The sequence below is a fragment of the Ceratotherium simum genome, chromosome 25, assembly GCF_057802395.1.
Source record: "Ceratotherium simum simum isolate JZ-2026a chromosome 25, ASM5780239v1, whole genome shotgun sequence".
NCBI lineage: Eukaryota > Metazoa > Chordata > Mammalia > Perissodactyla > Rhinocerotidae > Ceratotherium > Ceratotherium simum.
The window spans coordinates 7813103-7839631 of record NC_141924.1 but is presented as its reverse complement, the minus strand read 5'-3'; the positions used below and the strand labels follow the sequence as shown (position 1 = coordinate 7839631).

General features: G+C 44.4%; 1 protein-coding gene across 6 annotated transcripts in view; it reads right to left on the bottom strand.

Moving 5' to 3' along the window:
• The window catches only part of TCF20 (transcription factor 20), a 106216-nt gene that overhangs the window by 56899 nt on the left and 22788 nt on the right, over positions 1–26529 (bottom strand). The gene's annotated exons all lie outside the window — the stretch shown is intronic.

Genomic DNA, 26529 nt, shown 5'->3' with positions numbered 1-26529 from the left:
AATGCAAGTTATTGCAGGTATACTGTAATTACCAACTACCTATGATGACTGGTGACTGCAGGACACTCAACTCATCCCTGTATGGATTTCCTATTGCTGCAGTCATCCACACCAACTTAGGGGCTAACCTCTTCCTGACACATAACTGTGTCCAAGGCACCCCTCTCAACCACGCATCCTCAATTCCCAGGGACAAAGGGCTGGGCAGCATAAGCCAAAGTAGCAGTGACTATTCTTCAGGATTCTTTTTGGAGGTTTGCAAGAAGTTCCAGCATCTCTAACCCTCATGTAGTTTTTTATTTGCCAATCTAGTATTCCCAGCGTTATTACTGGTCGTCACTAGGAAAGAGGGAATTACAACAGTCACTTTGGAGGACAGCAGAACATACGGAGGAAAACAGGACCCAGACTCTTCCCAGAGTCATGTGATTGGATCAAAACTTTGCAGTACCTTTGCCAATGTAATCAGCATGTAATGTAACACTCCTCTTAAACAACTAACCAACAGCTGATTTTATTTTGCCTTTTGCCTGGACCTGTCTCCTTCTCAGAGTCAGAGATGAATAAGACAAGGCCAAACTGCTCCAAATGCATTACTTTAAAACCAATTACTGGGCCAGCCCCGTGGCTTAGCGGTTAAGTGCGCGCGCTCTGCTACTGGTGGCCCGGGTTCAGATCCCGGGGGTGCACCGACGCACCGCTTCTCCGGCCATGCTGAAGCCGCGTCCCACATACAGCAACTAGAAGGATGTGCAACTATGACATACAACTATCTACTGGGGCTTTGGGGGGAAAAAAAAGGAGGAGGATTAGCATGGATGTTAGCTCAGGGCTGATCTTACACACACACACACACACACACACACACACACACACACACACCCCAATTACTGAAAAAATAAGTTATGAAACACATATGGGCTAGGGTAACTTAGGACAAAGTTTTCCCACAATGGCTTATGAAGTTCTTAGTCCTCCTCTCAGGGGGAGCAGAAAATGGAACTGCCAGCAGGAAAGTCAGCGATCCTTTTAAAAAGTAAGCAGGATTCCTTATCTCCAAGCCCTCTGTGGCTCCCCATCTCATTCCAAGTGAAGCTGGTCTGGGAGGCCCCGTCCCCACCCCACTGCCTCTCTGACTCCCTCCCCTACCACTCTCTCCTCTTGTCCCACTGTCCCCTTGCTCCTGCGATGGGCCAAAGGCATTTCGATGGGCCAAAGGCATTTCGACAGAGGAAATGTGCTCTCCCCTGTGATGCTCCTCCTCCACAGCCACATGGCTTGCCCTTCTGGCTTCCTTCCAGTCTCTGGGCAAATGTCACCTGACTGGTAAGGATTTCCCTGGCCATCCTATCAAACAAAGCTAACCCCACACCCTCCCCCCCTGGCCCCCCGGCTTTCCTGATCTCCCTCCCCTACCTTACTCCAGACAGACATAGACATGCTTCTTGTGTACCGTCTGTCTCTCCCCCACTAGGATGGAAACTTCCTAAAGGGCAGAGACTTGGTGCCTTGCTGTACTCCTCCAGCTGTAATGCCATTAAAACAGTAAGGAGCACACGGCAAGCATTCTGTGAGCCAGTCAATGGTACAAGAACTAGGCCTGAGAGAGCCAGGCTGGAACTTACATACTCAGAAGTGGTGGTGCGGCAGTGAGGTGAGAGAATTGCAGGAAGACAAAACAAAATATGATCAGCCTGAAAGCAGAGCTGGAAGATGCTGATGACCCTGCCTGTAAAATTCTCCGGGTCCAGTTCCAAGAGAAAAAACCCAACTTGAGTCCACAAGAGAGCCATGCAGAGACTCCAGAAAGTAAACACGGATCATAGCTAAAGATGGTCAGTAACTCCAGCCTCTGACAGCTGGACCCCCTTCTTTCCTGAAATAGCCTAAGTCTAAAACAGCTACACAAGGGTCTACTACTTTGATATTTAAGTCTGATTATATAATCACGTGACCCAAAATCATCTCTAAACATTCAAGTACAAATAATCTCAGACTCTAAAGGAAACCACTTCTCATCCTCTTCAAAAACGCCTCTGCCACAGACTGCTATCTTCCGTGTTCCAGCGAATCTGCTGGGCAACAGACAGCAGCTACTGCAGTGCTTACTGTAACGCTGGATACTGTACCAGCACTTCACACGCACTAACTCAGTTCATCCTCACAACACTGATATCCGCCTTTCACAGATGAGGAAGCCCAAGCAGAGTTCACCAGGCTCCTGAGCAGCAGGGCCGAGCGCCCGGCGGGCAGTCTGTCCCCTCAGGCCAGTTCTCTACTCTACACTACCCAAAGGATCTATGAGGCAGTCCCATCAGAAGTCAGCCTTGCAAGTGGGTGGCCACCAACAATACTTGTAAGTATGTCCCTTCCCTGCCTCCCTCTCACAAGGACCTCCCCTATTATTTCTAGGACTGTCAGGAAGGACCTGTGCACACAGGTGTGTTTCCCCTTTGTGCTGTGCTTCTTACCCTAGCTCTTAGTGCCAGGGGCCTTCTCCACAGGATAAAAGGTGGCTGACGGGTTAAACTGACCAAAAAGACTAAATCTGGCAGTTTAATGAAAAGCTTCCTTGAGAGAGAATCTCTCCATAAAGAAATACTTTACATGTTGTTTAATTAATCCTTCCATAAATAAAGTCAGGCCTCTGAAAATACGAGTATATAAACTTGCTCCAAATTTTTCCTAAACAGGAGTTCCTAGGAGCTAAAGACCACTTTAACAAGAGCACGTCCCTCCTCAGGCTGCCCGGTTCCTGAGAGGACCCTGTCTCCAGAAAGGGAGACATCTGGGTATAATTCCTCCGGCAGTCTGTTCCCAGCTCTTCTCTTGAGATTCTCTGTCCTGTACGATGTCCTTCTCCTCCCTATTACAGGTCTGGTTTATGGACTAGATGAAAAAAGTTCACAACCAAATACCTCCCACAGGGTACCAGTCAAGCTAACTATTCTCAGTATATGTGAAGTATGTGATCACCAGAAAGTGGGTGCAAGCTCATCTTTTTTTTTTTTAGGAGTTCCAAGTAAAGCAATTAGGAAAACCAAGTACACCAGCAACTGAAAATGTAAACCCAGAGTATTTGTAATTTTACATTAGCATAGAAAACAAGCTACTAATAGAGATCATTCCAACACCATCCCATCATTTTAAAAAAGCAAGCATCAGTGTAATCAGTTTTAAAGCATCGTGATTAGTAATGACAAATGCCCAAATTTCCTTGTTTGAATGAATACAGATGTAATAAAGAAAATCTGACACTCCAAAAGAAGTCAGTCACCCATAAGGAATTTGTATACATACTCCGAAAAAAAGGTTTGCCAACACACCTCCCTCCCCAACTCTCCCCTCTCTTTCCCTGACTTTCCCTTTCCTGGTTTTCTCATATTTTCCTAACTTTCTGAATGGTTTCGGAAAGGCTGTGAGGCACACTAGAGAGGTCCAGAACTTCGCGCCTTTACGTCTGATGGTCCAGAGTCCACACACCAACCCCGCTACAACCACTGCTTCCCGCCTGTGCTCTCCACCCCATCACAGGGCCAATGACCTTGCCGTTTTATAGAAAACCAACAGTAGCTTTCTCTCTCTGTCCTCCTTCCTTCACACGTCCAACATCATCTCACTCCCCAATCCATTCTCTTCTCCATGAAGTTCTCCAAACTGTCTTCAAGACAGTGTCCTTGAGAGATCTTTTCAACTAGCTGCTTCCTCTTTCATTTCAGGTTGAACCACTATTTTCTGCTTATTCTCCTTCCTTGCCTTGAAAAATGCTTCAATCCACACCAGATATGAACAACACATATGCTTCTAGTTATGGCCCCCGTCTGGTGGATTATTCTGTTTGCCCTCCAGCCTCACTCCTCATCCATCCCCACCCTACTCTATGTCCTGGGAGGGGGCTGTCAAGAGGCCCCACTGTCCCTCTGGCTTCTGGCCCCATTTGGCTGGGAAGAGGCAGGAAGAGAGAGAAAGAAGAATTTACTGCCCTGGCTGCTACCCCGTAGCCTCTGAGGCTGGCTGAGACGTTCCACCAGTGGCCTCACTCCAGTTGGGCAACTTCAACAGCTTGCTTCTCCAGGCTCCAGGAACTGCTTCCTCCTCTTGCCTTTCAGGCCTAGGGGTAGTAACAACTCCTGCTATTGCTAGTCCAGGAGACTCCACTTTCTCCATTGGTGTTCCCAATGCTCATCCTTCATTAACAGTCCCAGTTCTGCACAACTGAGTTGCAATCAACTCAACAGCATCGCGATCGCCCTCTTTCTAAGTGCTCCTCTGCAGGGCAGAAGCTGGAGCTTTCCAGAACCCCTTTTCCAGCATAGTTCCAGGTTAGAGTTTGCAAAGAGAAGCACAAGAGAGAGTTGGAGGCGGAAGAAAACAAGAGGTTGATACTCCCAGAGGTAGCTGCAGCAGACACAGTTTCATAGTGGCTTCCCATGCACTCCTGAGAACCGCTCACTGCAGTGCTTCAGTCTGCGTCTTCAGAGACAATCAGGAGCAGCTTCCCTGACCTTCCCAACCCCGGTTCTTAATTCCTCTATCAAAACTCTTCATACCTGGAATAGAAAGCTTCCCTTTTCCTGAATGAACTCTGAATGATACAATTAAATGCTCCTCGAATTACCCAGTTTGAGTGTGCCATCTGTTTCCTACCAGGACCCTGACTAATATAGTTCTTCTCTCGTTCCTAGAATTTCAAAGTAGAATATTATCACTTGGGGAGTGAGAGACTTCTATTTCATGCAATATGGCATACCAGAGGGACTTAAAATCCTCCCTCAACAAAACACCTAGAAATGTCAGACAATGCACAAACTGCAAGAAAGCAAGAAATGTCTAGGGTTCAAAACTGGACGAGATACCCAACACAGAGTAGCAGCAGGTGCTGGGCTCTGACTGCCAGCGATGGGGTGCAGTGGGGTGGGGTCTGCAGGACTTAGTAACCATAAGGCAGTGGTTTTAATGACCACGCAGGGACAGAAGACAAGGCCTCCAGCCCTCTCTAGGTGGTAGTGAGGGGCAGAACAGTCACTTCTGCATATAAAGACTCGGGCAGTGTCACTTGTGGCTGGAATAATTTCTGTAAAGATGACAAAATATGTTTATTCTTAGGCAGTCACCAACACATTTTCAATGACAAAAATGTTCCTTCTTCAACTGACCCAAACTTCCCATTCTCAAGGAAAACCACAATCATCCCGCAGATATTCTAAGCTTTTTAGCTTCAGAAAACCCTACACTCCATCTCCTCCTTCACCTCTTTGTATTTAAGATGCTCCCTAATCCTGCTACTTCTCCATCTCCTGCATTTGCTCTTCACCCCTCCAGCCTTGCCACTGCCATTTTCATCTTTCTTGTACTAGAGTAGCACCTCCAGGTCTCCTTCCCAGCACCAATCACCTGGGACAGCTTTTCCTCACCTGTGGCTTGGACAGCACTGCCCTCCCCACCTGCCCTGAAGCCCTCTGGCATCTTCCCAACCCAGCTTCTGCTCCTGTCCACCCTCTCAAACAAACCCGCTCAGCCCCTGTGCCATCATCCCGCTCTCACCTTGAAGCCTTCTCTGAAGCATCCCTAGGGCCATAAATTCCTCCTACCATGTCAGGTCATATGGCTCTCAGCATCTTAACAGCTCCTGAAACGTGATCTTCTCCACAAGTCTTCCTTAAAGCAGAGAATTTGTTGGCTTTTCTCCGCTTAGTAAAAACAAACTTAGTAAAGTGCATTTACCTTCAACCACTATCTAAGGTGTGTGCTACTGATGTCATAATAACTACCATTTATTCTACGTGTTACACACTATGTGGTTTTACACATATTTCAACTTACAGATGACAAAAAAACTAGATAAATTATGTAATCTGCCAAAAGTCACTCTTCTAGGATAAACTGGAGCTGATATTCTAAAGCTCAAATTCTTTTGGTTCTAAAGCCCATGTTCCTTTCTTTCACTGCACCACAAATTAGCAAGCAGCACCCAAATCCAGGTTTTTAAAACTTCTGACAAATACTGTATCAGATCTACAGTAACTAGACTATTGCCTATTTACTGCATGTCTGACACAAGCCACACACTGTACCAGGCGCTTTACATAAATGTTAATGTACTTAATCCTCACCATGCTCTAAGAAGTATTAGTGCTTTTTGTAGACTGAGGCTCAGAGAAATTAAACAAGAAAAGCATTCCTAGTAAACAGACAGGTGGGATATGGAATGCCCACCCTAGAACCCAGTCTGTCCTTCTGGTAAAAGCAGCAAGATTCTCACAGATAGGGAAGATTTTTAGAAAGGAATCTTGAAATTTGCCAGAAGTGAGTTGACGGCTTGTATGTGGATATATCTATGTTATGTGCTTTACATGTGTGTGCAAATGTGAGATCTTCCTAAGTAGATCAGGCACAAAGATTTCCCCAGTGATTTGATTTGATATTTCAAATTCTACCCTGTTTCAAATGGGCAGAGCCTAGATTCTTCTCAGTGACTGACAGGCATCTCAGTACAATTAGGCCTTTAGAAGAAGATGACGCGCTGATGGTGCTGGCTTGCTCCCTGGCTTGGGAGCCCACAAGGCAGCTTAAGGAACAAACTCAGTCAGAATTTGCACGTCAGTAGTCTAGAAGAAAAGAAACTCACCAGAACACTACAGATCTAAAAAGTCTGCTCTCTGAGGGTCAAGACCTGTAGTATATTAGCCATGCAAGCTATAAAAAATATCCACCTTCGGGCCGGCCCCGTGGCTTAGCGGTTAAGTGCACGTGCTCCGCTACTGGCGGCCCAGATTCAGATCCTGGGCGCACACCGACGCACCACTTCTCCGGCCACGCTGAGGCTGCGTCCCACGTACAGCAACTAGAAGGAAGTGCAACTACGACATACGACTATCTACTGGGGCTTCGGGGAAAAAAAGGAGGAGGACTGGCAATAGATGTTAGCTCAGGGCCGGTTTTCCTCAGCAAAAAGAGGAGGATTGGCATGGATGTTAGCTCAAGGCTGATCTTCCTCACAAAAAAAAAAAAAAAATTGCCACGATTCTAGCACCATGGGAAATGCTTATTATGTATAGTCAGATGAAGAAAAGCAGCAAATAAACTCATACTTGTGCTATGGTTACAACTATCTAGAAATTAGGTGTTTATCTGGTCTAGGGCCAAAGAGAATAGTACGCAAAAATAAAAACATTTCAACTATTCAGGGTAGCAGGATTGTAGATGGATGCATTTTCTTCCTTTTCATTTCAATTTATATTAATGCTTGTGTAGAAAATAATCACTTTAAAATTTCATTAATCTCATTTTTAAAATGTGCCCCTCTCACTATCTCAAAAACGTCTTTGCTCTACTGACAGCAAAGCACTTCCCTGCCCAGGGAGAAGAAAGGAAGGCACAGGAGGCCCCTTGGCAGTGGCAGAGGCAGGTGGGGGAGAGAGGCACTTGCCAGGCAGAAACCTCTGCTCCATGAAACCTGGCGCTAACATTATACACGCATCATGGTGCACAAGCGAGTGTGCACACAGAAATCACCTGAGCTATTTTTGCAAAATCAGGCCTAAAAACAGCTGAATACCACCACACAGTGGGCAGGCCTATTTTTAGACATAATCTCAAACAGCCAAGAGGCTGTAGCATCCAATCAACTGCATACTTCTGTCACCACACAGAAATGCCATCAATCTGCTCCTGGACAGGCCAACAGAGCCTGGACCCCATCCACACTGGATGGCTACCTGTCCTGTATTCACAGGGGCATCCCAAGATCAATTTAGATGACCACATCAGTGGCCAGGATGGCCAACCAGTTCTTAGAAAAGTAGCAGGAGAAGGATTGGGGCCAGCGGTATCTCTGGGGCAGCTGGGGCTCCCTGCCGGTCTTTCCTGACTGTTGAGCCTGAGGGCTTTTGAGATGCTATTGAATTTTTTTTCTCATCTAAAGGTTGCATGAATACATAATTTCTAAGCCTTCCCAGACAAAAAGATCACAGAAAGCAATTAGTGTTGCCACTTACAGGCAAAAAGTGTGTTTCATTTTACAATAGCAACAAATTAAAAAGATACCAGAGGATTAATCCAAAGCAGAAGTGGGCAAAAGCTATATGATAAAAATTATAAACTTTACTGAAGAACCCAAAAGAAGAGCTCAAAATAAACAAACAAACCAGAAGAACACATACTGTATCTAGACGGAAAGACTCAGGATCATAAAGAGGTCAAGTCTCCCCAGATTAGTTTACAAAACTCATAACGTTCCAATCAAAATCTTAAGTCTTAAAAAAAAAATTTATTTTGAAATAATTTCAAATGTACAGAAAAGTACAATAGTACAGTGCTCACATACCCCCTTCAACAAGATGCTCCAACTGGTAATGTTTTACATCATTTACCCCCTTATCTATACACACTCATTACTTACACACCCATTACCTTTTTCCTGTCCTTTTTGAGAGCAGGATGAAGACATGAAGTCCCATCACCTCTACATACTCCAGCATACCTTTCCAAAAATAAGGACACTCTTCTACATAACCAGCACACAACCTGCCATCATCAGGAAATCAATATTCACACTACACCACCAATCCAATCCACAGACTCCATTCAAATTTTGTAAGCTATTCCAACGTTTCTTTCTCCTTTCTGGTGCAGGATCCCATCCAGGAACACAAGTTGTCATGTCTCACCAGTGTCTTGTCGATCTGGAGTAGTTCCTCAGTCTTCTCCTGACTCCCACGTCCCTGACAGAGCAGTCCCTTCATCCTGTAGGATGGCCCCCAACCTACATGTCCAGATTCAGGTCCCGCTTTCTTGAACAGCAGCGCCAGAGATGCGGCGCTGCACTCTTTCCCGTACATCGCATCAGGAGGGACGGACGGCGAGCCACCCCTCCACCGGCGACGTTAACCACACTCACCTGGTCGAGCCCATCTCTGCCAGGTTTCTCCACTGTAAAGTTACCACTCTACTCTATGTAACTGCTAAGTATCTTGTGGAGAAATTCTGAGATTATGCCAATACCTTGTTTTTGGTCAGGCATCCACCCACTGATGACTCCCACGTGAATCGACCACCTCTACGATGTTTGCCTCACGGTGATTCTCTATCTGTCATTAGTAGGCAGAGCTGTCCCGCCTCACCCATTTATTCATTCATTTATTTCACGCTCAAACTGCCCCAGATTTAGTTGGTGGAAACGCCTTCAAACTGGCTCCTGTGTCCTTCTGACATGTTCCATCCTTTGAGCATGCCCATCTAGCACAAGATGTTTCAGGCTCATCTTATACTTTTCTCTACCCTATATCATAACTTTTTCTAAACTATAATTAAAATAAATTAAAGGGTGTTGGGATAACAGGCTACCTTTCTGGGAGAAAAATAACTGTCAGACTCCATCTCATAATACCCATAAAAATAAACTCCAGGTGAATTAAAGAGCTAAACGTCACACATACACAAAGAGGCATGGTAGTTTTAGAAGAAAACAATAATAATCCTAGGGAACCAAGTTGACATTCAGTTTTGAGTTTCTAAATGCCATTCCTCACTAAAGGGAACCCGGGCTTCTTGGGAAAATGGCTGACTTTCCAAGGGGCAGGCAAAGTACAAGGTGTAAGCCTCTAATATTTCACCGTGCCAGAAAGCCAGGATATGTTTCAGCCTAATGGAGACATGTCAAACCAGCCTGAGGCAGTATTTGTTGATTCTGTAGGACCAGGCTTTTTTTTCTTTTACTATATTAGATGAATTAACATGGAATTTTTCCAAATTAGCTCTCTAGCTCTGTGTGTATGAACATGCGTCAATTTTAGAAACAATATACATGAAAAAGGCACGGTGCTTGAGAGCATGGGTCTAAGTGGAGGGAGGGACTCAGGAGGCTCCAGCTATGACATCTGTCCAATCTAGGTGATGAATACAGAGGTGCCATTAGTCTCTGTGCCTTTCTGTATGTTTGACATATTTTGCAAATAAACAAAATTCTGGTGCCACTCCCCCCCCCCCCACACACACACACAACCCCAGTTTGAGGAAACACCACTGAGTTCATAGCATGGAATTCAAGATCCTTCAGCTTCTGACACCAAGAGAATTCCCGGCTTCACCTCTCATGACCTCACTTCACACCTGCTACTCTAGCGACACTGAACTTCTCTCCATTCTCTAAATGTGCTTCAGACCTCCAGGTCTTTGCCCAAGCTGTCACCCATGTCTGGAATGCTAGCACCCTGCCCACTTTCACCATCTGATTAACTCAGACGCTTCTGTGAATACCTGCTCCAACGTCCCTTCTGCAGGAGCCTTTTTCCAGTGAGTCAATCAGTCTTGTCTTTGTCCCCACGGCTCCTGGCAGCATGCAGTAGTGGAAAGGGCCCGCGTGGACGCTGAACCCACTCAGATTCTGAACTGGGTGTTGCAGCTTACTGCCCCTGGAGTTTGCCCTTAGTAAGGTGAACGACACACTGCACTATTCTGCCAAGACTTCTCCTGACGCTGGAAGAATGTTCCATCTTTTCTTTTGTTACTGAAAATTTCAAAACACTGTGTAAGTCCAGAAAATGGCTGGAAGGGATACATACCAAAACCTTAACTAGAGGAGGGATGACTTTTTCCTTGTTTCATTTCTTTTTTAAATAACATAGTCATGTGTGACTTACGTAAAATTTTTTAAATAAAAATTAAATGAGGTCATAGAAAGGCCCTAGCAGAAGAGTTTGACTGGAGACTGAAACTATGAGGATGAGGAGGGGTAGGAGAGGACCAGAGTGAGGATTCAGGCTAAACACCCCAAAAGCAAAAAACAGGAGTAAGGGAGGTCCCTGTCCTCAAAGAGCCCATGTCGAACAGGGAAACATTTATATATATGTATATTTGTCATTCAATGCACATTTGAGCAAATACTACCTTCCAGGCACTGATTCTAGGTCCTGGGGATATAGTAACGAACAAGACTCACAAAACTCCGACCCTCCATGAAAACAGCATTCAAACAGAGACAAAACAACCAATAAAAAACATATATATAATACCAGGAACTAAGAAATGCTCAGAAAGAAATAAGGGAGACTAAGGGGATAGAGAGAATAGTACAGGGGAAAGGGTGGGATTTAAACAGGATGGTCAAGGCCAGCCTCCTTGAGGAGGTGATGTGTGAGCGCACTCTCGAAGGAGGTGAGGGAACAGACCACACGAAACCTGTGGAAAAGCCAGTGCAAAGGCCAGAGGTAGGAACGAACCTGGTGAGAGGAACAATGAAGTGGCAGGAGAGCAGGGGGAGACACAGCCAGAGAAACTGGCCTGAGCAGACAGGCCTCGCTACCGTGGGGTCCACGGACCGGCAGCACTGCCGCCTGGGGACTTGATGGAGACGCAGTCTCAGGCCCAGGGACCCACAGAATCAGAATCTGCACGTTAACAACCTCACCAATGAATCACATGCACGCTCCAGTTGGAGAAGTACTGAAGAAGGGCCTTGTAGGCCATGTAAGAATTCTGGGTTTTATTAGAAGGCTCTGGAGGGTTCTGAGCTAGAAAGCAACATACTCTAGTTTCTAGTCTCAGATGGCCACTCTGGCTGTTTTGTGGAAAACAGACTCCGGGAGGGGCAAGGGCAGAAGCAGGGAGTTAGTTAAGAAGCTATTTTGGTCATCTGGTAAAGGATGTTGGCTGCATACATGAATGTGGTGTTGATGGAGGTGGTGATATGTGGTCAAATAAAGGACATTATTTTGAAGTTAGAGCCAACGGAAATTGCTAATGGATCAGAAGCGGATGTGAGGGACACAACAACAATGACAAACAGAGCAGCCAACACTAGTTCAGCACCAGCCACATGCCAGCCACTGCTCTACGGCCTTCACAGGTAAAAAAATTCATTCAGTCTTCACACTCGTCCCATGAGGAAGGTACAGCTGACAACTCCACTTTATTAAAATGAAGACAATGAGGCAGAGAGAGGTTCAGTAACTAAGGCCTCAAAGCTTGTCGGGTGGCAGCTCAAGGTCCGAGCCCAGGCAGTGGGACCTTGGACTCCAGCACTGTCCCCTCACTGAGCCACTGCGAACACGGCACCATTCACGGAGAGGGCTGAGGAGGGAGTGGGGCAGGCAGAAGGGAATCAAGAGTGCTTTGCTGGACATGTTAACTCTGAGATTCCTAGTGGACGTCCAAGAGGAGATGTCAGGTAGACAGCTGGCATGTCTGGACCTCCGGGGAAAGGTGGGGATGGAGATATAAATGGGAAGGTCATCAGCACAGAGACAGTACTTAAAGCCAAAGGAGGGGATGAGATCACTCAGAGACGTTTTTCAAACTAAAGGTTGTGAAGTCAATTTAATGGGTCATGAACAGCACTTTTAAAAAAAGGAAACAACAGAATGGAAAACAAGAGAGTCCACGGCTCAGAGTGAGATGAAGTGTAAGAACTGTTGGTGAAACTTTGGTTTCAGCTGAGTGTCTATGAGCACAGGCAGACGTAGTGCACGCGCACCAGGCTGGCATTTGGTTACGGTCAAAAAGGTTTAAAACCACTAGTCTAGGGATTACCTGTAGCATTGATCCCTGAATCCCTCCAACTTTTAGAGGGTGGGAAAGAGGACAAGAAGCCAGAAAAGGGGAGTGAAGGGAAGAAAAAGCTGGTGAGGAAGGAGGAAAGGCATGGAGGGGGTGGTCCCCAGAGCTGAGTGAGTGACGTGCTGGTGAGGGTCATGCAGTAGGACCCCAAGACAGACGCACAAAAATCATTATGGGACGGAGAGGTCAGACCAGTGCTGTGGGAGCACAGGGGAGGGTGACCTGTTTAAGGCCTAGTGGCTGAGAGCAGAATGAAAGGGAAAGGGGAGAGAAACGAGATTAGGATTTTACTTGGGATCCCGAGTTTGAGGGGACAGCAGGATAACCAGTCTATAATTTCCATAAACAGCAAATATCCAGTCGTTGGATTTTTTCCGTACCTACTACGTGCTGGGCCCTTTACCTGGCCTGGGAATATGGGAGAACTAAGGCGTTGTTCCGCCCTGAGAAGGCTTACTCTCCGGAATAGGAGACAGAGCACTGGGTACAGTGAGGTCAGGGCCACAGGCAGAGCGTGTCACAGGTCTGGCGAGGGCACTGGCAATTTCCCTTCCAACCATCTGCTCACCGCTGGCCAACCCAAACCCACCGCTCTGTCCAGACCACATACGCAACACCTGTACTCCTACCTCTTGACTTGTGCTTTGCCCCTCCCAAAAATGTTTCCCAAATCAGAGTCGTTCTTCAAGGCCTGGCTCCCATCTGACCTCCTCACTGAGGCCTTCAGGGCACGCTCAGCTCGGTGATCTTGCCTTCCCTGAGCGGCTCCAGCATTTCCTGTCCACACATCCCTGTCTGGTGCCTGGCCCCTGCCTTGTCCTCACTTGCCCACTTCGCGTGAGGGCATCATCTCCCCCGCGAGGCCATGCACCGCTGCAGGCGTGTAACAAACATGTCTGACGTCTGCACGGTGCTCCAACACCAAGCAAATACTTGCTTCCCCACTACAAGACCTCACTCAGCACTGCTACGGAAACAGATCCCATCAAGTCAGGCCCGGTTCTAAAACCTTCACTGGCTCCTAATCATCAGTATAACACGCGGACAGCTCAGTCTCGTCTTCCAGGCATGCTGCACGGCCTTTCCTCTCCCTGCCTCCCAACGCCCTGAAGCTGGAACGGCGGCAATCAAAACACACACACAAGACAAAGATGCACAGAGGGCCGGCCCCGTGGCTTAGTGGTTAGGTGCGCACACTCCGCTGCTGGTGGCCCGGGTTCGGATCCCGGGTGCGCACCGACACACCGCTTCTCTGGCCATGCTGAGGCCACGTCCCACATGCAGCAGCTGGAAGGATGTACAGCTGTGACATACAACTATCTACTGGGGCCTTGGGGGAGAAAAAAATAAAATAAAATTATAAAAAAAAAAGATACACAGAGATGAAATTAAAGGAGACATTCATGACACTGTTGACACTGTCTTTGGGGTGGGATTGCAGGACAGTCACCTTCTAGGAACTGGTTTAATGAACATGTTAATTTTAAAACAAGAAACAAAATTTAAAAAGCAAAGAAATTTAATAATTGCAGCTATTTTTATTGAGTGCTTACAATATGTGCCAGGCAATATATTATAGTCTCATTTAATTTTAAGTCTGTGATGTAGTTATTAGCCACTCTGCAGATGGGGAAACTGAGGCTCAGAAAGTTTAAGTAACTCTCACAGGGTTATACAGTTAGTCAGTGAGGAAGAAATGCTGGGATTTAAACCCAGGTCTAACAAAGAACGTGCCCTTCACCTCTTCTGTTCTTAGTCATGTTCTGTGTACTCCTCAGTGCCCCCGCATGCACTTTCTGCAGCCCTTTCCTTCGTTCTAGCTGGTTCTTCTGCCTTAATACTAGCTTTGCTGACATACCACTCACCTTTAAAGTCTAGTGCAGATCCTGCTTTTCCCCTAACTCCTCCCTAGAGCACATACTGTGGTCAGCATCGTCTCCACTGACCCCTCTACTTCCCCCACAGCTTGGGACTCTGGCTCTCCTATGGCCGTGCACCATAGCAAGCATTCAAATGCTGGGTCAATCAGGTTGACAATATAAATTCTCCTTCTGACAGGAGCAAAGATAACGGATGGGGAACAAAAGTCTGCATCTGTGAGGGACATTCACGCAGAGGACGGGTTTCTGTGATCCCTCCCGCATGCCCTGCTTTGAGCCTCACCTCACTAAGCATGATGAGAGGCAGGATGATCTGCACCTCTTCCGCAAAGTGGCCAAATTTAACAGATCACCACTTCTGGTGAATAAAAACTACTTAACTTACCACCAAAAAGTGAAAATAATGTAAATCAGAAAGTTTTTCTTAAGCATTTTAAAGAGTTTTGAAAACTAGTTTCCTTTTTCCAAAGGCTCTGATGTTTGAAAGAAAGCACTTTTTAAGTTTAGCATAAAGAAATGCAAAAAATGTACAAAAAAAAAGAAAGTAAACTACTAAAAGATACTTTACATATATGTAAACCTGGGGCCGGCCCCATGGCTTGGCGGTTAAGTGCGCGCGCTCCGCTGCTGGTGGCCCGGGTTCAGATCCCGGGCGCGCACCGACGCACTGCTTCTCCGGCCATGCTGGGGCTGCGTCCCACATACAGCAACTAGAAGGATGTGCAGCTATGACATACAACTATCTACTGGGGCTTTGGGGGGACAAATAAATAAATAAAATTATACGTAAACCTGGAGACACGTGAGCCAATGAAACAGACATGTTTAAAATGCAAAAAGCTCTTTACTAGCAACTGACCACATCTGAATTTAGGAACAGAAGTTTGAGTTCAAACAAGTAACACATATAAAACAAAAGCACAGCCCCAACAAGCTGAGAAAGTAAATACAGGATGGGAGAAACAGATTTTTACGTGTCCTTGGCCTTCCTGGGCAAAGCAATGAGAAATGCAGTCGACCAAAGCATTAAGACTAGATTTTATTGGTGGTACCGACACCATAGGTCAACCCGTCAAATAAAGCAAAAGGCAGAACTGAGTTCTCTGGGTCCACTCCACTCCAGATAAAAGCCAACGGACCTTTTTAGTTTATGGGGTCCTCTCCGTATGGCTGGGGATGCAGGCATGGGAGGAATATTGTCCGGATGATTAATTCCTGTGAAAGAGCACAGGAGTTAGGAGGAGCTGAGGTGAGCTGACACAGTCTACAACATACAGTTGCTTCAGACTCCAGAAACAATGTGTCAGTTCTGGTGAAATGCATCTATAAGCTAAGCTTCCTTCTGAAGATTACTGAGCTTCCCACTTAAAAACAAAGAGAAAAACAAGACTAAACCCACAAAAATTTCAAGCCTATAAATAGCTCAAAGGATTGTTTCAAGCGTGTTACAAACTTCAAAACTCCAACCCCAAACTACAGAGAAAAAGTCACCTCTAAGTCTCCAAGAAGAGCCTCAAGAATTAGCAAATTAACTTGGGGTTGAAAGATTTTAAAGAAATAAAAAGGCAGATCATTTCAGTAGCATAAGATCTTTGTGAATGGCTTGAGCTCTAGACTGTATTTCAGGTTCTCATTTCATTTCAAAAAGGGGAAAACAAAAAGGGCAAGCCATAACCATAACAAGGAGGGTGCCACGTATGCATATAACAGGCCCTGAGAGACAAAAGAAACTACTCCTGACAACTGTTTGCTGTCTTTCCCAGGAGACTTGAGAAGCAATAACCATAAAACCCTCCTGGACTGGGGCCCCTGTCCACGTACGGTATTAGAGAAGAGCAGGAGACAGGGCATCAATTAGCGCATGGCCATCTCTCCCCCACGGGACAGTGACAGCATCAAACGCTGCTTTCCTACCCAGAGCCAAACTAAATGTCTTGAAGAAAGAGACCAAGAAAAACATGTTTAAAAATCATCTGGAAATAGAATTTTATTTTAGCAAGCAAAATGAGCAAAACTACAACTTTATTTTAGCAAGGTACAACTGCTTCCCCTATTAAACTTGTTTTCAATCGATTCTCCAGGGTGATGCATTGGAAAAAATACTATATTTAGAGCCAGGAAACCTATATTTAAATACTTACTAGTTTTGCCACTTGTTCTGTGACTTAGGCAAGTTACTTAACTCACAAGTCCCACTTTCCTCATTTGCAAAAATGGAATTAACCTACCTTGCTGCCTCACAGGAATGTTCCACAATAAATCTGTAAATTGCTAAGTGTCTTATAAATTAAAATGATCATTCTTAGTATTACCATCCTCTCTCACTTTCCCAGGTAAAAGTCCGAACCAGTGACAAAACAGGCAACAAGGGAAAAACTGGAAGAGGGGTTAGCTATCAATCAATCAAACGAAATAGAACAAAAAAAACCCTAAAAAACAAGATAACTACCATGACTGACAGAAAACCGCTCTGTGACAGTTAACTTCTATGTCATCCTCTAATTCAGAAAGCTCCCACACCCTGGGATCTACAGTCCATTCACAATAATCACAGCAGGGTTAAATCCACATTGGGCCTCGTAATTCACAATCAAAATGCCAACGGAGCACATTCTTCCTCTACAGGCAAGAGCCACAAGCCACAAGACCAATCCCCACCGTCCCCACTGAGGGACAGCAGCCTGATGCTGGAGACCCACTTGGAGGCAGCTGGTCTCTGAAGCGCAGGCGAGTGTGTCTTCCTTCCCTGACCACTGGCATGACATCAACAAACACCAACCTCAGTCATTCTGAAATCAGCCCACAGAGGACAGGTGGCTGATGAGAAGCATCACCACTTGCAATCCCAAATTTTGATAAAAACTAAAAGGACATAAACATTTTCTGAAAAATCAGCTATTTCCAAATTTCCAAATGGTTATAATAATAGCTAAAATTCATCTAGTGATTACTGTGAGTCAGGCAATATTCTAAAAGCCTTGGTTATTAACTAATTTAAGTGCAATCACAGGGAAGTACAATTAATATTTCCATTTTTAGACAAGAAAACAGAGGCACAGAATAGTTAAGTTATTTGCTTAAGGTCACACTGCTAATTAAGTGGCAGAGTTGAGATTCAAAAGTCAGGGAGTTAGCTTTGGAGACCATGCTCTAGACCCTGATTCTTGGAGAATCCTCCAGCCAACAGTGCTTGGTTTACCTGACCAGTTCTGCCACCATATGCTCAGTGTCACACTGAGATGTAAAGAAGACACAGTGTAGTGTCTCTCACCTTATGGTTACCTGTTTCGAGGTAAATGTTAGAATAACATGAGCCCATAAAAAGAAGGTCTCATTGTCTGCACCCAATAACAGTGGACTAAATAATCTGACAGAAAGCTGGATGAAATATACAGACATCTTTTTTTTTTTTTTTGGAGGAAGGTTGGCCCTGCACTAACATCTGTTGCCAATTTTCCTCTTTTTCTTTTTTCTCCCCAAAGCCCCAGCACATAGTTGTATATCATGGTTATACAGTTGTAGCTCTTCTATGTGGGACACCGCCTCAGCATGGCTTGATGAGCAGTGAGTAGGTCCGCGCCCAGGATCCGAAGCAGCGAACCCCGGGCCGCCGAAGCAGAGCGCGCAAATTTAACCACTAGGCCACCGGGCCGGCCCCATACATCTTTTTAAAAGTAACAAAAAGCTAACAGGATACTGAGGAATTACCAAGTTAATATCTTGGAAAGAATGGAAATCCAAAGAGGTAAGACCTGGGGGCAACTGCTGATCTGCCAGAGGTGGCCAGATGCCCAGTGGTGTGCCTGGCCCTTGCACGGCCCTGCATAGGGGGACACTCAGTAACCTGCCCCCACCAGACCAGTGGACCAGGGCCATAAAGGGCTGCATCCTAGGAGTAAGAGTGAACTGGAAGTAAATCAGCCTTTCCATGGACTCAGCTGCAAATCACCTGGTTAGTCCAGAAAATCTCAAACTCTCAAGCTGGATTAAAGTGATCCTGGTTTGCTAGTGCCCTCACACACCTAGAAAAAGCAAGTGAAAAGCCTCCTTGGAACAAGACATCCAAGGCGTCTAATTATTTCTATAAATAATGTTTCAAATGCCATGTCCAGCACACAAATATGAACAGACAAAACACCAAGAGTAAGAACCATCATGAACAGTCACAGACCCAGCGGGACTCCAGATAACGGAGCAGAGAGAAGGAGATTGCAAAACAACTATGTTTACTGTTTTAGGGAATAAAAGCCAAGCCTGAAAAATTTAGCAGAGAACCGGAATCCATAAAAAGCAACATAGCAGACCTGGAAAGAACCAAAACTGAAAAATACAGTAAACCTATCCATGGAGTTCTTAATTTCAATTAAACGCAGATTAGTCAAAGAGAAAATTGGTTAAATGGAAGATAAGTCAAAAGAAATCACCCAGAATGAAAAATAGAAAAGGATACAGGAGAAAATATAAGTGACAAAACGGATACAGTGAGAAGGTCTGAAAATCCACAAACTGGAGTCTCAGAACGAGGACAGAATGAAGAAAAGGAACATGCGAAGGGAATTATTAGGAATTCTCCAAAACAGACAAGAGATATCAAGCCCTAGGCTCAAGAAGCCCAGTGAATACAAAATCAGTGACCTCTATTATCCTAGAATGTCTTCTAAAAATGACATGACCGGGCCGGCCCCGTGGCTTAGCGGTTAACTGCGCACGCTCCGCTGCTGGCGGCCCGGGTTCAGATCCTGGGCATGCACCGACACACGGCTTCTCTGGCCATGCTGAGGCCGCGTCCCACACACAGCAACTAGAAGGATGTGCAGCTATGACATACAACTATCTACTGGGGCTTTGGGGGAAAAATAAATAAATAAATAAAATCTTTAAAAATGACATGACCTGTTCTGTAAGTACAGTGCCACAACTAATTAAACAATTATCTACTGTGGTCCTACCAGGGACCAGACATAGAGACCATAAGGACATAACGCTACCAGCACGTGAGCAGCTCAAAGTCAAGCTCTTAGAAGAGATATGTTAAATCATAATAATCTAATATTCTCTCTACCTATGTGCTCCCAAAAAGAAGAAAAAAAGAAAAGGAGAAAGGCAGGAAGAAGGTACTAGAGAGAAGTATTTAAAAGGAAAATGGGGGGCCGGCCCAGTGGCACAAGCATTAAGTGAGCGTGCTCCGCTGCGGTGGCCCGGGGTTCGCCGGTTGGGATCCCGGGTGCACACCGACGCACTGCTTGGCAAGCCATGCTGTGGCAGCGTCCCATATAAAGTGGAGGAAGATGTGCACGGATGTTAGCCCAGGGCCAGTCTTCCTCAGCAAAAAAATAAATAAATAAATAAAAGGAAAATGGGTCAAACTTAAAAGCAATAAAACGAAAAGTCACTTGTAGGAGTAACAATAAGGACACGCCAGTGTTATCCAATGGTCCAGGAAACAGAAGGTATTTCCATTCCTTTCACTATGCTAATTAAGCACACCTCATAATCTACACTGAAGGTCCTTGGCACGAGAAACTCAAAGAATCTTTTCTTCTTACTCCCCCCCAAATCCACCTAATAAAAGATTTTTTTTTAAATGATAAATCTAAACAGATAGTAGCGTAGACTTACTTCTACTCATAGTGACATAAATAATTCCAATGAGCACCTTTTCCTCTATTACTTGAGCCAACATGGAGAAGCTGGCTCTTGGAAGATTAGGCAAAAGAATGCAAGTTGCACCAGGAGCCAGGTGAGCAAAGAGCAGTCACTGGGGAGCAGAGGATCCCTATAGCAGATAACCAGGAAACAATTGTATATAATACATGGAATCCTCAAGTTATATGAAAACCAATCTTGTAAAAAGCCCAAGGATCTCTGCCTCCTAATAAGTTCAAACTGCTAAACGAACCCTTTTACCAGGAGGTAAAATACAGGGAAAACAGCTTCTGTTGTTGCCCTTCCCTCAAGCTTCTGTAACATACAGAGAATCTAGTGGGAGGGGAACTGGCTGAACGGTAAGCACTAATGCATAAAAACCCTGCTCCCAAGTCAAAGTCGGCATGCAAAGAAGCGGGTGATACACATACCAATGTGTTTATGAAACAAAATGAACGCTTTCTGAAGCACAGTTCTACTGAAGTTTTAGGATAGGCTGTATCCATCACTTGAGAGTGCTCCTGTGATTCTGTGTTTGGAATACGAGCTTCAGACTAAAACACAGAGACATGATTCAATACATAACTCTAAACGTCTCTGTCTCAGGAATAAAGTGGCTTACAATATGTACAGTCATGTGTCGTTTAACAATGGGGATACGTTTTGAGAGCTGCATTGTTAGACAATTTCATCGTTGCAAGAACATCACAGCACGTACTTAGACAGACCCAGATGATACAGCCTACTACAGACCTACCTAGGCTCTATGCTACTAATCTTTTTTTTTTTTTTTAAAGATTTTATTTATTTTATTTTTTCCCCCCAAAGCCCCAGCAGATAGTTGTATGTCATAGCTGCACATCCTTCTAGTTGCGGCATGTGGGACTCGGCCTCAGGATGGACGGAGAAGTGGTGCCTCGATGCGCACCCGGGATCCGAGCCCGGGCCGCCAGCATTGCAGCGCGCGCACTTAACCACCAAGCCACAGGGCCGGCCCCATATGCTACTAATCTTATGGGACCACAGTTGTATATGCGGTCCGTCATTGACCAAAAACATCAATATGTGGTGCCTGCCTACATTTTAGGCATGCTGGGACTGATTCTCAAAGCTTTATTTCTCCAGATCTCACGAGTCTTGTGAGCTGTAGAGGTTTCAAAGCGATCAGGAAAAAATACAATGACTAAATAAAAATATAGGCATCAAAAAAATTTCAAAATCATTCAAATTTTCTTCTATTTCTGGATTCCACTACTGTTCAAACCTACAGGCTTATTCATATCTAAACCAACATGTCTAAACTAACTTGTTCAAATGACAGTAGCAGAAAAGAATACCAAATTCCCAGACAATGTAAACCACATATCCGATATCTGATGAGGGTCTAGTATCTAAAATATATAAAGAATTCATACAACTCAACAATAAAAAGACAACAACCCAATTAAAAAATAAGCAAAGGACTCGAATAGACATTTCTCCAAAGATATACAAATGGCCAATAAGCACATGACAAGATACTCAACATTATCAGGGAAATGCAAATCAAACGACAATGAGATACCACCTCACACCGACTTGGATGGCTATAATTAAAAAACAGAAAATTACAACTGTTGACCAGGAAGTGGAGAAACTGGAACCCTCATACACTGCTGGTGGGAATGTAAAATGGTGCAGCCACTTTAGAAGCCAGTTTAGCAGTTCCTCAAAACATTATACATAGAGTTACCATATGAACCAGCAATTCCACTCCAGGTATATACCCCCAAAAAATGAAAACGGAGATGCAAAGATACCTGTATGCCAATGTTCGCTGCAGCACTATTCAAAATAGCCAAAATGTGAAAACAACTGAAGTGTCCATCAACAGATGAATGGATAAACAGGATGTGGTATAAACATACCATGAAAATTCAGCCATAAAAAGGAATGAAGTTCTGGTATGTACTACAACATGGATGAACCTTGAAACATTAAGCTAAAAGTGAAATATGCCAGACACAAAAGGACAAATATTATATAATACCACTTACATGAAATATCTAGAATAGGCAAATTCATAAAGACAGAAAGTAGATCAGAGGTACTAGGGCCTGGGGCAGAGGAAGAATGAGTAGTTATTGCTTAACGGGTACATAGTTTCTGTTTGGGGTGATGAAAAAGTTTTGGAAACAGTGGTGACAGTTTCACAACACTGTGAATAATCAATGCCAGTCAAATGTACACTGAAAAATGGTTAACAGGGCAACTTTTATGTTATATACATTTTTTTACCAAAAAAGAGAGGAAGACAGTTTGGCAGTTTCTTACAAAGCTAAAAGAAGTCTCATCTTATAATCCAACAGCCGTGCTCCTAGATATTTACCCGAATAAGTTAAAATTTATGTAAACACAGAAACTTGCACATTAGGGCCGGCTCCGTGGCTTAGCGGTTAAGTGTGCGCGCTCTGATGCTGGCGGCCCGGGTTCGGATCCCGGGAGCGCCCCGAGGCACCACTTCTCCGTCCAACGTGAGGCCGAGTCCCACGTACAGCAACTAGAAGGATGTGAACCTATGACGTACAACTATCTACTGGGGCTTTGGGGGGAAAAAACTGAATAAATAAAATCTTTAAAAAAAAAAAAAAAAAAAAAAGAAACTTGCACATTAATGTTTACAGCAGCTTTGTTTATACGTGCCACAAATTGTAAGCAACAGAAATGTCCTTCAACACGTAAAGGAGTAAACTCATTTTTTTTAGTACACCCATACAATGAAATACTATTCAGCAATAAAAAACACGAGCAATCAAGTCACAAAAAGACACAGAGGAAACGTAATGCATACTTCTGAGTGAAAGAAGCTAGTCTGAAAAGGATACATAACTATATGATTCCAACAATATGGCACTCTGGAAAAGGCAAGACTATAGAGACAGTAAAAAGATCAGTGGGTGCCAAAGGTCCACGGGGAGGGAAATAGGGATGAATAGATGGAGCACAGGGAACTTCTAGGATAGTAAAATGATTCTGTATGATATTGTAACAGTGGATACGTGACATTATGTATTTGTCAAAACCCACAGAATGTACAACAAACAGTGAACCCAATATGAACTACAGATTTTACTTAATAATACAGTATCACTATTGGTTCATCAACTGTAGCAAACGTACCACACAAACATGAGATGTTAATAATAGGGGAAACATATTATTAACTTATTACTAAGAACTGAAAACAGGTTTTCAAACAGATATACATGCATGTTCACAGCAGCACTATTCAAAAGGAGCCAAAACGTGGAAACAACCCAAATGTCCATCAACAGTTGAATGGATAAACAAATTGTGGTATATATATAAATGGAATATTACCCAGCCATAAAAAGGAATGAAGTACTGATACATGCTGCAATGTGGATGAAGTTCAAAAACACGCTAAGTGAAAGAAGCCAGGCACAAAAAGTCACATATCATATGATTCCATTTATATGAAATAACCAAAATAGGTAAATCCACAGACAGAAGGCAGATTGGTAGCTGCCAGGGGCTGGGGGGAGGGGAGAAAGGGGACTAACTTCTTAAGGGGTATGGGGTTTCCTTTGGGAATGATGAAAATGTTTTGGAACTAGACAGAGGTTGTGAATGCACTAAATACTGTAAATGTACTAAATATCACTGAATTGTTGAATTGTTCACTTAAAAGTGGTTAATTTTGGTCAAAGCGTACAAACTTTCAGTTGTAAGATAAATAAGTTCTGGAGATTTAATGTACAACATGGTTATTCTAATTAATAATGTTTTATGTTAAAAATGGTTAATTTTATGTTGTGTGAATTTCAGGTCAATCAAAAAAAGCAAAGAAAAGAAAACCCAGGGCCGGCCCCACGGCTTAGCGGTTAAGTGAGCGCGCTCCGCTGCTGGCGACCCGGGTTCGGATCCCGGGCGCGCACCGACACACCGCTTCTCTGGCCATGCTGAGGCCGCGTCCCACATACAGCAACTGGAAGGATGTGCAGCTATGACATACAACTATCTACTGGGGCTTTGGGAGGAAAAACAATAAAAAATAAATAAATAAATCTTAAACAAAAAAAGAAAACCCAAAGAAGGTATCTTAGTCTAAAAAAACCTAGGACACCCAAGAGTGAGTAATTTCATTACTTGGTCTCCCTCTTCACGCATTCCCTTAATCCTGGCTCACTTCCATGACTGCTGATCAAGCTGCTCTATGGGTTTCAAACACCTAATTCACCATTGTTTCTTTTAACACTGATCTCCTTCTCCCTTAAGATCTGAGCTCACACACTTGAAGCTAACCTTTCACCATCATCTTCCTAAAATATCTTCGTGATATCTTTTGCAATGCTCATTTAAGGAGGACAGGACAATTGATGTCTTGACCCTAAGACTTTCTCCTGCTGCATGATACCAACCTTTCCACTCAGTTGCTCAGGACCTCAACCCTGCTAACACTGGCTCTTACTGCTATCGCTTTTCTAGAACCAACCCATGTTTTCTAGTACCTTCCCTCCCTCAGGGCCAAATTTTTATAATGTATTACCATTGATCCACCTGTTTGTTTCCCTCACTATACGGTCAAACACTCTGAGGACAAGTATAGGACTCATCTCAGAACTCTGAAATACAATTGCTGTTCCCCACCTAGTCATTTACCCATCTGGTTTCTTGTCTTCCGTTCCAATATACTAGAACCCACTATACGTCATTCTTTACCTACATCCCCCGCATCCCACCACCCTAGTTTCTTTTCAAAAAGCCTCCTGACCACCAAAACAATTCTTGGCTAAGGATAAGTCTTCCCCGTGCCAAAACTAAATACCATTAATTCTGTCTTCTGTACCTTTGTGCTTTTCTACTTCAAAAACTATTCACAGGGCCGGCCCCGTGGCCTAGGGGTTAAGTGCGCGCGCTCCACTGCTGGCGGCCCGGGTTCGGGTCCTGGGTGCGCACCGACGCACCGCTTCTCTGGCCATGCTGAGGCCGCGTCCCACATACAGCAACTGGAAGGATGTGCAGCTATGACATACAACTATCTACTGGGGCTTTGTGGGGAAAATAAATAAATGAATAAAATCTTTAAAAAAAAAAAAAACAAACTATTCACAGTCTGCTCACATATTCAATGCACTGCAGAGTATATAAGGAGTGTTGACACCACCATCCTTGCCCTCAAAGAGGACTGGGGAAGAAGGGCAAGAACGTGTTTAGAAGAGTATAATAGAAAGTGAAGATTAAATGTACACAAGAAAATTAGAAAATGCCATGAGATAAACACCCAGTTAAGGGAATGTTAGGTTTCACAAGAGAAGTAGCATTCGAGAAAGGCCTTGAAAGACAGAGGTCTCAATAGATGGAGAAGGGGAAAAGAGGGCATGGACACATGCATGGAAACGTGGACAGACGCTGCAGTGGAGGATACGTGCAGGGAGGCTGGGAGACGGGGCTGCAAAGAAGGACAGGGTCCTACTGTGGAACCTTGAAAAACAGCTACACTTAATTCACTATACAACTGAGAGGGATAATGACAAGAGCTGTATCTTAGAAGATCTCCCGGCAGTAGTTAGGAAGAGATCGGACTAGGGACTGAGGAAGCAGCTCAGGCAGGTCTCCTACCATGCTCTGCTTCCCAACAGCCTCGGCTCCCACTCAACCAGTTCCTCAGCATCTTCTCAAGGGACCTCCCCTTCAACTCCCTCACTTAAACCACTAACTAAAAAGGAAAATAATTTAATAGTGCATCCTAGAAAAGTGATTAAAAGCAAATCTTATGGACTGATATAACCTATGGTCCGTATTCTTTACAATAAATATGTGAGCTCTTACTGTGTGCCATGTACTGCTCTAGGCAACAGAGATGCAAAGGTGAAGGAGGCACAGTTTCTATCCCATGGAGTTTACAGTTTACTGGTGAAGAGAAAGGGCGGAGCAGAGACACAGAGAGCCGGTGTGCACGCGGGGCTGCCTGAGCTCAGGCGGGTGGGGAAGGATGCAGCCGTGCAGCACGCATTTTCACAAGGTTCACATTTTACATTCAAAGGAGAAACAGTTTTTGGAGCCACACAGAGTGGGGTTCCAGCCCCGGTTCAATCACTTAGTGGCTGAGTGACCTCTTGTGAATTACTTAATCTCGCTTGAATCTCTTGTTTCTTTATCTCCGTTTTACAGATAAAGTACTGACCTTGTAAGGCTGTTTTGTGAGAATTAAATAAAATCACAAATATAAATACTGTGCACTGTGCCTGGCACTTGGTAAAGGATCTATAAATGCTAGCCATTAGATCAGTGATTTAATATGCACAGAAATTATTCTGCTGCTATAGCTAAAACTAGATGATAATTTAGCATAAGCTGTCTGAAACCAACACTTAAAAAGTCTTTGGGAGATGAACCACCTGCACACAGAAACTTCGGAATATTTTGTAAAATAGCATTAAGAACC